Below are 11,715 nucleotides of genomic sequence, written 5' to 3' on the forward strand. Positions count from 1 at the left end.
CCTCCATTTCCAGAAATCCAGCCAGAAGACGTTATTTTAGGCATTTTATTCAGTTCTCTATCGACTATCCCCATCTAATATTATTATATTAATATTGAATAATAAAGGCGGGTATGATAACGTTCATGATTGATAGAAGAAGATGTATATTATTTAATCAATGATGCCATAAGTATTTCTTCTCTTCTCCTCGCACGCTTTTCTATTCTTACCAAAATTATCACCCTTGCTCATAAGTCAGTCCAAAAGAGTCCCTCTACGTGGAAGATTGCCAACTGAATCGTGGAAAACAAGCCAAAGAAAAGTCAACAGTTTTCATCGTGTGGATTCAATAAGATTTGACAGACTTTATCACCTTCCTATCTGTATAAAAGATATAAATAATGTATAAATGGGTTTACAAAAACAATGTGCACAAAATGTAATGTAGGATTTGCCTTTTTATAAGTGAAAAAAATTATCTTATCAAATATCATAAGTAAAATTTATATGGAGTATGTCGAATGCTTTCATATGCCAACATCAAGAAAAATAACAGAAAATTCTATAAGATTTTAAATCTAAAGAAGTAATTATTCATTTTATATCTATTTCAGAAAATGATGAGGGAAAAAAAATATTTTGGTGTATTCAGTACTCAAGTTTTAAAGGATTAGTAAGGATTAAATAAGTTTAAAACTTATTTTCAACCCTGTATATACCTATACACAGGGGTCGGAAGCAAAACATGGACAGAATGACTGATTTTATATAAATGGCAATAATTTTCTTTTTTGATAAATAATTTTGAAATTTTTTTAACAAGACATTGAAACACGACTTTGTGAATATGTCCTCTCAATATGGCCGTACTCAACTACAATCAAACCCTCCACATGGCGGAGGAAAGCCTAGCAGGAGTTGATGAACTTATCGGACAAGTTGTTCCACTCCATCAAAATGGCGTCCTTCCGGATTCCACGTTCGGGTGAGATGTACGATTAGTCTCCCTCTCCAAAGTCCACATAGCAAAGGCCAACGGGTTCATATCCGGCGAAGATGATGTTCATATGGCCTTGTGCCAAAAATCAGCCATGCTGTCAGTACAGAACTTCTGGTATTCTGCCGAGGTGTGTGAGGGTGCACCATCTTGGGTCAACACATAGTTGTCCTCTGGGTAGGTGGCCTTGAGCAATAGTCTGACATCGTATGATCCTATTGTTGTGGAATAAGTGAGAAGTATAGTTTTGGCTGCATCTGCGAGATATATGGCATTGTCACTAAAAATTCCAAATATAGGAATGGGTAAATTGTCCACAGGATCGGAAGGGATCAAGTATATTCCGTCTGTGGTATCCAACAAAGGAATAGATTTTAACAGAATTGGAGAGGCCTAAAATTTAGTTTTTACATTGTCTTTAATAGAAAAAGTCTTTGTCAAGGAGGATAAATCTATTAACCCAAAATCGGTAGAGTATAATATATTTATATAAAAGGGTTTTAGGATACTTCGCTTGGGAATTTTGAGTAGAAAATATCAAATATGAGTGTTGCACATTTTTATAATGAGTTCGAACCGACAAGAAATCTAGTAGTGGAATATTGAAGTTCAATTAGCTGCACTGACTGTGTTTATTTACATTTATTTGTTTCTGTTCTTTCATTCTCTTTTCTCTCACCTAAAGTACACTAATCTAAATCGGTTCAAATTCATTATATTAAGAATTAACATTAATTTAATTTGAATTCTATATATCTAGATTGAATAAAAATGCTCTCATTGCAAGTTATTCTATGTAAAAATAGATGAATTACAAATGACTTCGAATGAAAAACGACCCATTTTAAACACACACACACAAAAAAAAAATATTGCGAAAAAATACATTTATAATTTAATATATACCTAAATGAGGATGAAAGCAAGTGCCAAGGGCAAAAATTCATAAGGCAAAAATCTTCGGATCACTCTATCAAAAGTCAAAACCTTTAAATTTAAATTATTAAAACCTTTCTTGAGTTATTCGTATGTGCCAATAATGCAACAATGTATTTTATGCAATAAGTTATTTCACAACAGGACTTAGTCCCCCCCCCCCTTCATATTGCTATATATGTATTTGTTTGAGTCATTTAATACTTGAAAGTTATGGGCAAAATAAATGGAAATATTTCACGTGTTCAATTGACAATTAATAAATATTATTTGTATGTTACACTACTTTATCATGCAAACAGTAATCTCGTGATATTTGCAAGCAAGACGACAAACACATTTTTTGTGAGTGGAAACTAAAATATACAAATGGAGCACATCCCTCAACAGTTTTACAAGCTATTGGGCATATTATATATGTACACAATGCTGAATTATATATTTTTTAAACAATATATGTAGCTTCAATTTGTAATCCGTCAAATACTATATGACAAATGTAGGCAAGGAAAATATTTTGTTTACAATGTTATGCTTAAAAACAAGCAAATATACATGCGAATAAGTTTTGATTTTCCTATAGGTACACATATAGGCACTTAGAAACAAGTTGAGAAAGATTTGCTTCTAAAATAAGAAATTTGTATTACTGATTCGGATCATTTAGTACAACACACCAAGAATAGCAAGCTTTTTTGGTAGCGAAATAAGACATTTGTATTATCTCTTATTTGTATATATTCCCTTAACATGGCGAAAAACCCTTAGAACAGGCCATCAGACAAGAACCCCACCCGCTTTAAGAAATTTCATTCTTATTAAATATTTTACTACATTAGAAAATTTGAAGCCCATTGTTTTTACTACAATAACACACAGCATAGAAGCTGTCACAAATTCATCACAAAATGTATATTACTGCCAAGTATAAAAAACTTATCGTTTGGCGAAATTTTCTTCGACAAATTATCCAGCAAGAACCAGGATTTTCCTGTTCAAATATATAGCTGTATCACTAACAACATATTTCTTTCAATGTAAAAAGTATAAGTAAGAAGAGAACTGACCCCATCGTTCACTTAAAACGAACCAAATCTTTGATCTTTGTTGTTCTTGACTGACACATCAAAAAAACTCAAAAACCAACAGTTAAGTAATGTTGCACTTAAATTACTAATACAAAGATAGCAGCAGCAATCTATAAAACTCCCTCCCTCAATAGTTTTAATTCATTTGTTCTGTCGGTAGTTAAAAAAGAAGAAACAAATTGACGTCAAAATTTTGTAATATTAGATTTGTATTTATGACGTCATTTAACTTTTTACAACTCTTATGTCTATAAAGAAATTCTTGTACTTTTATCGGTTGTAAGTCGGTCGAGCAATGATATGCCAGGAACATCATATAAGAAGAAGAAAACAAATTGCTCAAGAATAGCTAACTGTTAAAAGCTGACACTCTTGCATATATTTGACTAATCAATGAAACACCTAATACCTTAGCTTTGAATACTAGCGGTTGTTTTTGTCTTAGAATATATTTTTACACAAACTGACATTTTTATTATAATTTTACGTTCACCCCATCTCAGTACTTTTATGAAACTTTACACATCACCACTATATTGTGATTCATAGATTTTTAAAAATTGGAATTAGACGTGGAATGTGGATTTAGTTAAATAACGTACATTAGTTTTACATACACAAGATAATATTTGAATAATATAAGCCTGATTAGCATTATGAAGACCTCATTTCAACTCAATTATTATTTTTCTAAACAAATAGATAAGGGAAAGGTGTGTATATATAATCTACAGTGTATGCAACTATAGTTATGTCTTTCAGCCAATATCAGAGCCCTTATCTTCTTTCACTTACAGCTACTTCATTTGACTACTATTGATGAAAAGTCAATAAATTGTGTTGTTCATTAAAGGACCAACCTTAGCTAATGCAAAGTCCTATGCGTAACAGATTTATAATAAATAGATTTCGAATCTCTTTTTCAAATCAACTACGACGCCAGGGCCAGTGTGAATGTAGTAGGTGCAGTCGCCTAAGGTCGGCTTTGTTCTATCAACTCCCACAAATTAACTTTAGTGGCAACAAAAGGTCACTGGTCTGAAGTTAGGTTCACACATTGAGAGGAAGCAAATCAAAATATTACAAATTAACAATAAGAAAAAAGTTTACTTCCGATTTCAAAGCATGTTCGTCAATATGTGAATTAATCTTTAGAGTTAAGATTTCAAACTTTATCAGATACATAATTTTTCTTTCAGACCGGTGTTATGTAGATCGATATTTTGGTAAAGACATCACCGATTTCACCGAGGAATCGAAAATCTTGTTAAGTTGATTCAGAATGGCTTTCAAAGTTAAATCTATAATAAATTGACACGTACTTTATATTATTAGATGAGACAGTAATTAAATTACACTTTTTAATTATTGTACTGTTTTTTGTAAATACATCTTTAGATCTCATCAGCTCTAGGAGCAGGATTTTAAATTTGAAATGTACTTTTTCCAAATAATGTCAAAAACTTTAAATTTACGCGTTTATTATATTCATTGTACTGAGTAATAATGTAATAGAAAGGTCATTTATTTATCAGGTTTATTAAGATATTTAACTATGTTAAAAGAAAAAAAATTGATCGAGAATATAGTATACATTGATTGTAAGTGGAAAAACTAAATACATGATTAATCACAATATTGATGCTCAGCCGTGTGAATTGATATAATGAGTCACTATAAAACTTTATATTATTTAAACACACTTTATTTCACAAAATCTTCAATACAAAAATCGGTGAGGAATAGTAAAGATGTGTGTAATACTGAGCCATTGACTTCACCTAACAAAAGGGATACACTTAGAGTCTTATAAAATATGCCCTGGGGGTATGTAAAAATAAAAGAAACCGAAAAACGACATAGTTCCCATTACAATTAGAATAATGTTTAGGAGAAAAGTAATTTGCTGTAATGACATTTAATTAAATTATCTACAAGGAGCTTAAGAGGAAGGAAATAAAGACAAATCTCACTCCGTACCTTGCAAAGGACTCTCACACAAGTTACTCTCCATCTTTCATGAACACACACACTAGTGATTACTTTAAATTTAGATGTTTTGTCTTCAAAATTTAAAGACTATTTGATAAAAGCTTTGGAAAATACTAATTAAGCTTCAAATTGCCAACTATAAAAATATCTTACACTCATTCAGATCATATATTATACAACTCTATATATACATTACGAATGACGTCACATTTGTATTGAATAATATTTAGCAATTTCAATTTTTTCACAAACATATTTCACACCCCTCCCGCAACTGCATAATAGGCTCAGGCATGTAAATAAAAATCAACCTAAGCAATCTTTATGGTCGCAAGGGTTTCCGTATGAAGTATAATTATTTCCGTATTTTTGTTTAAAATCGAACATGAAATTCTTAAATTCTTAAAAATAGTACCTTTTTGTCTATAAATATTTTTTCTTACATGGTTTTTTTCTTCAAGGGAACAATAACGTTGTACCCACCCCATCTCTCTACCAATTTGCTAAGAACAATAACTGGATATGTATTTCGTGTAAGCTTTCATAATTATTCTGTACCTAGATCATATTTATGGACAGACAACTTTTTGGTTAAACAGGAGGAAGTACAGAAAGAGGTTCTTAGCAAATTTATTCGTTTACAAGTTATAATTGTGGTAACTGTGGCAAAATGCCAAGTCAGGTGAGATCTCGACTTTTGGTTTCCTCATTACTCCCCAATGTACGTATGTATGTATCTCTCAAATAAATATTTAATTAAAACAATTTCAAGTTATCATATGAAAAAAACAAAAACTAAAAAGTATATACTATAAAAGTCAATTATTCATAAGAAAGTTCGTAAAACAATTTATAAATTAAAGTGAATTTAGATTATAATTGTTTTTTATTTTCTGGTTGTTATTTTTTTCTCTTTAAAAAACGATATCCATTTAAATATAATAAGTTACGTTAACTAAATCAACTAATAGTGCGCGTATGTGCATAAAACAAGGTGCACGTGTTTTCTCTCTGATTAAAATTATCAATTAACAGTTTGTAGCTAATTACTAATAGTGCAAAGAAAAATAATTAAACTTGATCTGAAATTTCCCAAAAAAGTATTCACGAGTATCCGGCAACTTTCTATATGATACATTTGGGGATCCAAAAATATCCTCCCCTCCTACCCTTTAGTAATAAAATCATTAAATTAGAGTTTAACAGAGCAAAAAAACAGTGCTCCCACTGCATCAAGTTTGGTCACACATTCTTTGGAAGTGAGAACAATAAAATATCTACTAAAGATTATCGTGAAATTCTCAAAAATGTCAATTTTCATAAAAATACACATATTCAAGGAGAATACTTAAAATGAGGATCCAAAAATCCTACAGAGGCAGGGAAAGAAGAAAAATCGAACAAACAAGGTGAAAAACATTTAAATACAAAGGAAACAGACGACTCTATGAACGCAGAAAAAGTTGGAGGAAACCAATCCTGAAGCAAATCATCAGTTTTGAGCAAAGTGGCTGAAATATGTGTTGCAGAAACCCCAAACATTCCCTCCGAAGGAGAGAGTCGAATCTTTCTGAATGTAAAAACCAAAAATAACGAGAAAAATGGAGTTGATAATTTTGAAAAGAAATTAGAAAGGGAAACCGAGGTAGTTCAAAAGGTAATACTTCATCATAATTTTGATCACCCATTTCATTTGAACAGTTTTCTGTCGATTTTAAGATTAGAAGCGAAGTTGCTATAGAAAAAGACAGGAAAGTCGCTTCTAATCTTAAAATCGACAGAAAACTGTTCAAATGAACTGAGTGATCAAAATTATGATGAAGTATTACCTTTTGAACTACCTCACAATGAAAACCCTGTATGAATCCAGAGGACTAAAAAGTATAAGCTAGAAAGATCTAACTCCCTATCAAGTAATAATGTCGTTTTAAGATATGGGACATGATCACACTAAAAGGCCTAGAGGTGCCTAGTACATTTCGAAATGACCCCCTCCCCCAATGTGGAAAAGGACAAAAATGACGTAGTAGTCATTAAAGGGAAGGACTCGAATCGAAATGCCATAGAAATACTCATGAATGCATTTCAAACATTGCATCAAACTTCCCAGTCGGGTGATCATATAAAGAAACATAATAGAAGAAAAAAATCGGAATGAATTGTTGTTTTTTTCCCAGTTTTTGCTTTTATTATTAAATTTCCCTTATCCTTTATTAATTAAGATATGAGTTCAATAATGTCCTATAATGTAAATTCTATTCCTACACCGTCTAGACCAAAGAAGGTTCTCCAATATTGTCCATCCCAGACGTGCTAGTCCTTGTTGACACTCGCAATGATGAAGTATCCCCTATCAAACACCTATTTCCAAAATCCCATAGACCCTTTATTCAAATACAAAATATGAAATAACACATCCATCAAGGGGAGCTATAGTCCTCATCAAAGACACCCTAAATCCAAGCCTGGTATACTCTGATCCCAAGGGGAACGTTGTCATTGTATACGTGAACTTCCTAGATAAAAGATCTAGAATATTTGCCACTTATGGTCCAAACTACGACTCGGGTTCCTTTTATAGCGATAAATTCGAAAAATATACCTCACACCCTGAGTTTGTGATCATTTTGCTCGGTGACCTAAATATCACAAAAAATCCTGCAAGAGACGCAAAAAATTACGGAGGATCGAGAAAAAAAATGCAATCGACGTTGAGACTTTGATTTCCAAACATCTTCTGGACGTCGTGGCCCTTAAAACACGACCTCAAAAACTTCAAAGGACATCATGGTCCTCAAATTTGCAAGCCAAGGTAGACTTGATTATATTTTCGCTTCACCAACGATATCAAAATAGCTAAAGGAGTTCAATGTGCTCATTCCATATAGTAAGATCCCTCTCCTAATATAGGAAGGTTATTAAGAGTAAACAAAAACACCAAAACGTTCTGGAAACTGAACGTCACCCATATGGAATCAGAAGAAGCAAAAACGAAAATACGAAGGATTATAAAATATTATGACGAGAGAATAAGAATGGGCTTGTACTTCTCCTGTGAAGCTTTAGATAAAATAGAAAACGTTTCCAGTCATATTTTTAAAAATATCGGGAAGAAAGAAGCACAGTTAAGAAAAAAAATTAAGACCAAAATAGGGAGTCTAGATGGGAACTCAGCAGAGACGAACGCAGAGATACTAAGAATAATATAAATGGGAAGGGGAAGTACTTGTAAGTATTTTCACAATGTAAAAAATTGCACTTTCTGAGATTATCGGATGGATCAGTAATCAATGACGCTAGGGTGGTTTCTGAAACGGCTTCAGACTTCTATGAAAACCTGTACTGGTGTGGTGACTGCACGAGTGAGGATATGTGTAAATTTTGTCATAGCTGGCGTCTCGAAAACTCTTCAAGGTGGTGGAGCTCTATTCGTTGGCAGGCCAGACTTTGGACGAGTAGAGGATAAGATTGAATTTTCAGGAATATTTGAACCTATCAATCGATTTAAAATTATAGAATATATCAGGATAATAAAACAAAAAAATCACCTGGGATATCGGGTCTCCCTTTTGAGTTCTATAAAACATTTGTATCAGTTCTTACCCCGATCCTTGAGGGAGCTTACAGGGAAATCTTTGATTTGGAATCGTCACGTAAGTTCATGAGTACAGGGACTCTAGTCTTGGTGCCTAAGAGAGGAAAAGATACTGTTGATATTAAAAACTTCAGGCCAATCACACTGCTGAATACATCTTACAAAATTTTGGCGGGAATATTAAACAAGGGTCTAGTTAAGATCGTCCCACATATTATTCCAAACGAACAGAAAGGCTTAATGAAAAATATATTTGCTGAAGACATATCACGTACAGTCCAAGATATGATCAATGAGATTTAGCTGCCAGGCAAAAGTTTTGCAGTTTATCTTATAGATATCGAGAAAGTTTTTGACACTGTCTCCTACCGATTCATTCTTCGGGAATTGCTCGACGTATCTTTTCCAAACAAGTTTCTAAGAATGATAGCCACTATTGTCAAGAGTGTTCCTAGTATAGTACAAATAGGGGGCTATATGTCCAGTTTCCTTAGCACAAGGGCTGTCGACAAGGGGATAGTCTATCCCGATCTCTATTTTTAATTGCCACAAGATGTCTTTAATGGGAAATAGAAAAATTAAGGGTTTTTAATATGTTGATTAAATCATAAATCACTCTGGTATGCAGATGACCTCACAACAACCATAGAGGGCTCTACAGAGACCTTAGCAAGCTCGATTAAAGAAGTATTTCTCACACTGGAGAGGTTTAATAAAAACTCTGGGCTCAAAGTTAATCTCGAAAAACAGTGGTCCTCACGTCCGAAGAGTTATCTCTTACCGCAAAATTTCCACTTCTCAAGTTCTCCACTTCGTCGTTGCTTTCGGGTGTCAACATTGAAATATCCCAAGTTGAGGGAGCTAAAAAAATATATGTGTCATTAAATTTGTCAAAACTAGGAAACTTAAAAGCTTAATTAATCACTTCGCCTGAATCTTTTAGATTAGAATAAAATCTGGAACTCCATAATGATTGCAAAAGTAATTCACCTTATGAAGTACACTCTTTTTAGAGATGATATTTGCAAAAAAATTTACAGAATTTGAGAGGACTTCCTTTGGAATAAAAAAAGGGGTCTAAGAGGATTCGCCTTGAACATTTTCGTATTTTCTGATTCTATGTGGCAATTAACCATCTTCCTGTTACTGTGAGGATTTTGGATCCTAACGAATAGAAGAAAAGCATAGTTTCAAGACCCTTCCAATATAAAACATCCTTTTTAATTGTTGATAAATAGTAAATACAAGAGACCGGTGCATTTGTAGAGTTGTCGAGCTTTGAGGATTGAATAGGATAAGGAGATCTTCACAGTTTGAGGTTTAAAGTTGGAATATAATTTACTAATATAATACTAACTATAGTTATTATTTCACAGTCAATTTAAAACTCATAAAAACTCAGGGAGTCCATGCCTAGGATGGGGCATTGAACATCGGCAACTATGAAATTCTAAGAAATCGAGAGAATCTTCTTCGCTACCATCTAAAAGAACGACTCCAGACAGGTACACGGGAGTTATTCAAAGTTACCAAATCAGGTGACAACTTCTGGCAAAAAATGACCTACTCTTGGAACTCGATTCTCACAATTGTTCTTTCGTTACTTGGTCCACACAAGTCCCTAAATCACAATAGATTATTAAATCAAGACGAACTACTCAAGTCTGACGGACTTACCTCTTTTGGAAAATTGAGACAACACCGAAAACCAACTCTCACATCATACAATTTCCTTGTAAGAGCTCACTTCTTGAAGCTATGGCAGAGCTCCAAAGATAAGCAAAGCTGCTGTGAACTCAACATGCATTGTCTGTTGGCCTTTGGAAATGTTCCCAGCAGATCAGTTAAAATTGTAATAACAAGGAGTTTAAGGCATATTAACAACCCCAGAGAATTGTCGAAGAAACGGCTACTTAATAGTCATGGCACTCTAGACGACTCCATTCTGAATAACACAGAACGTATTTTAAATAAACCCTACACAAAATCGCATCAGAAGCTATTTCGATACCAATTAGCGACAGGCTCTCTTTATACGAATTCCAAACACAACCTGGAAGAAGAAAGAAAGTGTGGTTTCTGTAAAGATAAAGTGGAAATGTCCTCTCACCTCTTCGTGAGTTGCCGGGAGTTATCAGAGATACGGGGCATGTTCGAGGAAAGGGTTAAGGAAGGCTACGGAGTAACAGTGAAGGAGAGGGACTGACTTTTCTTGATGTCTCCAGGAGCTGACGAAGACAGATGCACTTATTACAGGGTTTCTTTTTAATGTTGACAGAATTAAATGCCACTGAGTCCAGTTAAACTTTTGAATAATACCGGAATGATTTGAAGAAGAAACGCATGCACGCGCACAGCTACGCTAATTCTGTCACAATTATTGACAATTCTTTTTTGTTTTATTGTTATTCAGTGTTCTTCTTCTCTTGTGTTTTTCTTTTCTTTTGATAATAATTAAAAGGATCTCCTTTATGTAGTGGGGTGGGAAAAGAGAGGGAAAAGAAAAGGGGGTACCTTATCAATTTTATAAATATTCATTATTAAAACAGGGAGTACTTTAGTACTGGAGTGTAAATTATATCTTACACGCCTCGGAAGAGAAAAAAAAATCTAGGAGTTGTTGCAGTTTTTTTTTTCAATTATAACTCTTGTATGATGTATTTAAATTTCAATCTATTAGGCTCTATGTAGTCATTAGTAATAATTATTAGTGTGTTAAGTAAAATATAGTTTAATATTAAAAAAAAAAATTAAGATTATAAACGATTTAAAATAGTTATATAATAAGACTTCTTATTTTATCTAGTGCAATTTATCAAGGGTTAAAACCAATTCGTACTAGTGATGGAATTGGGGTTTTAATTTTAGAACCGTGTAGTTTCAGTTCTTTAAAAAAAATATTGGAATGATTTGCATAACTTTTCATTTTTCGGTGCATGAATCGAGAAAATAATATTTTTATTCTCAGTTCTATTCATAGTTTCCGTTTTCAAATTGAATGTTGTCAAAAATCAACAAATGGACTATGACTACACTTAAGATTGACTTTTATGACTTGTGACTCGCCTTGGAAACCTTACATTGCCTCACGACTCTATTGGGTCCCTCAAAACAAATAGTTGGAT

At 33.1% G+C, this 11,715-nt stretch overlaps 1 long non-coding RNA gene across 4 annotated transcripts; it reads right to left on the reverse strand.

Moving 5' to 3' along the window:
* Window positions 1-70: 70 nt before the first annotated feature.
* On the reverse strand, window positions 71-10,838 carry LOC139905222 (uncharacterized). Of its 4 annotated transcripts, none has more exons than XR_011779835.1 (8): window positions 10,701-10,838; window positions 10,268-10,643; window positions 9,521-10,211; window positions 8,753-9,451; window positions 8,544-8,684; window positions 8,222-8,487; window positions 858-1,194; window positions 71-363 (listed from the first exon to the last, which is right to left on the reverse strand). It is a non-coding gene; the product is annotated as an uncharacterized lncRNA (long non-coding RNA). The 4 variants fall into 4 exon arrangements; XR_011779836.1 differs by lacking the exons at window positions 71-363; window positions 858-1,194 and adding an exon at window positions 4,527-4,784 and having other exon boundaries at window positions 9,521-9,894; window positions 9,948-10,211; XR_011779837.1 differs by lacking the exons at window positions 71-363; window positions 858-1,194 and adding an exon at window positions 4,527-4,784 and having other exon boundaries at window positions 8,753-9,147; window positions 9,207-9,451.
* Between the last annotated feature and the right edge of the window lie 877 nt (window positions 10,839-11,715).

The sequence above is a fragment of the Lepeophtheirus salmonis genome, chromosome 4 (genome assembly GCF_016086655.4).
Source record: "Lepeophtheirus salmonis chromosome 4, UVic_Lsal_1.4, whole genome shotgun sequence".
NCBI classification, from domain to species: domain Eukaryota; kingdom Metazoa; phylum Arthropoda; class Copepoda; order Siphonostomatoida; family Caligidae; genus Lepeophtheirus; species Lepeophtheirus salmonis.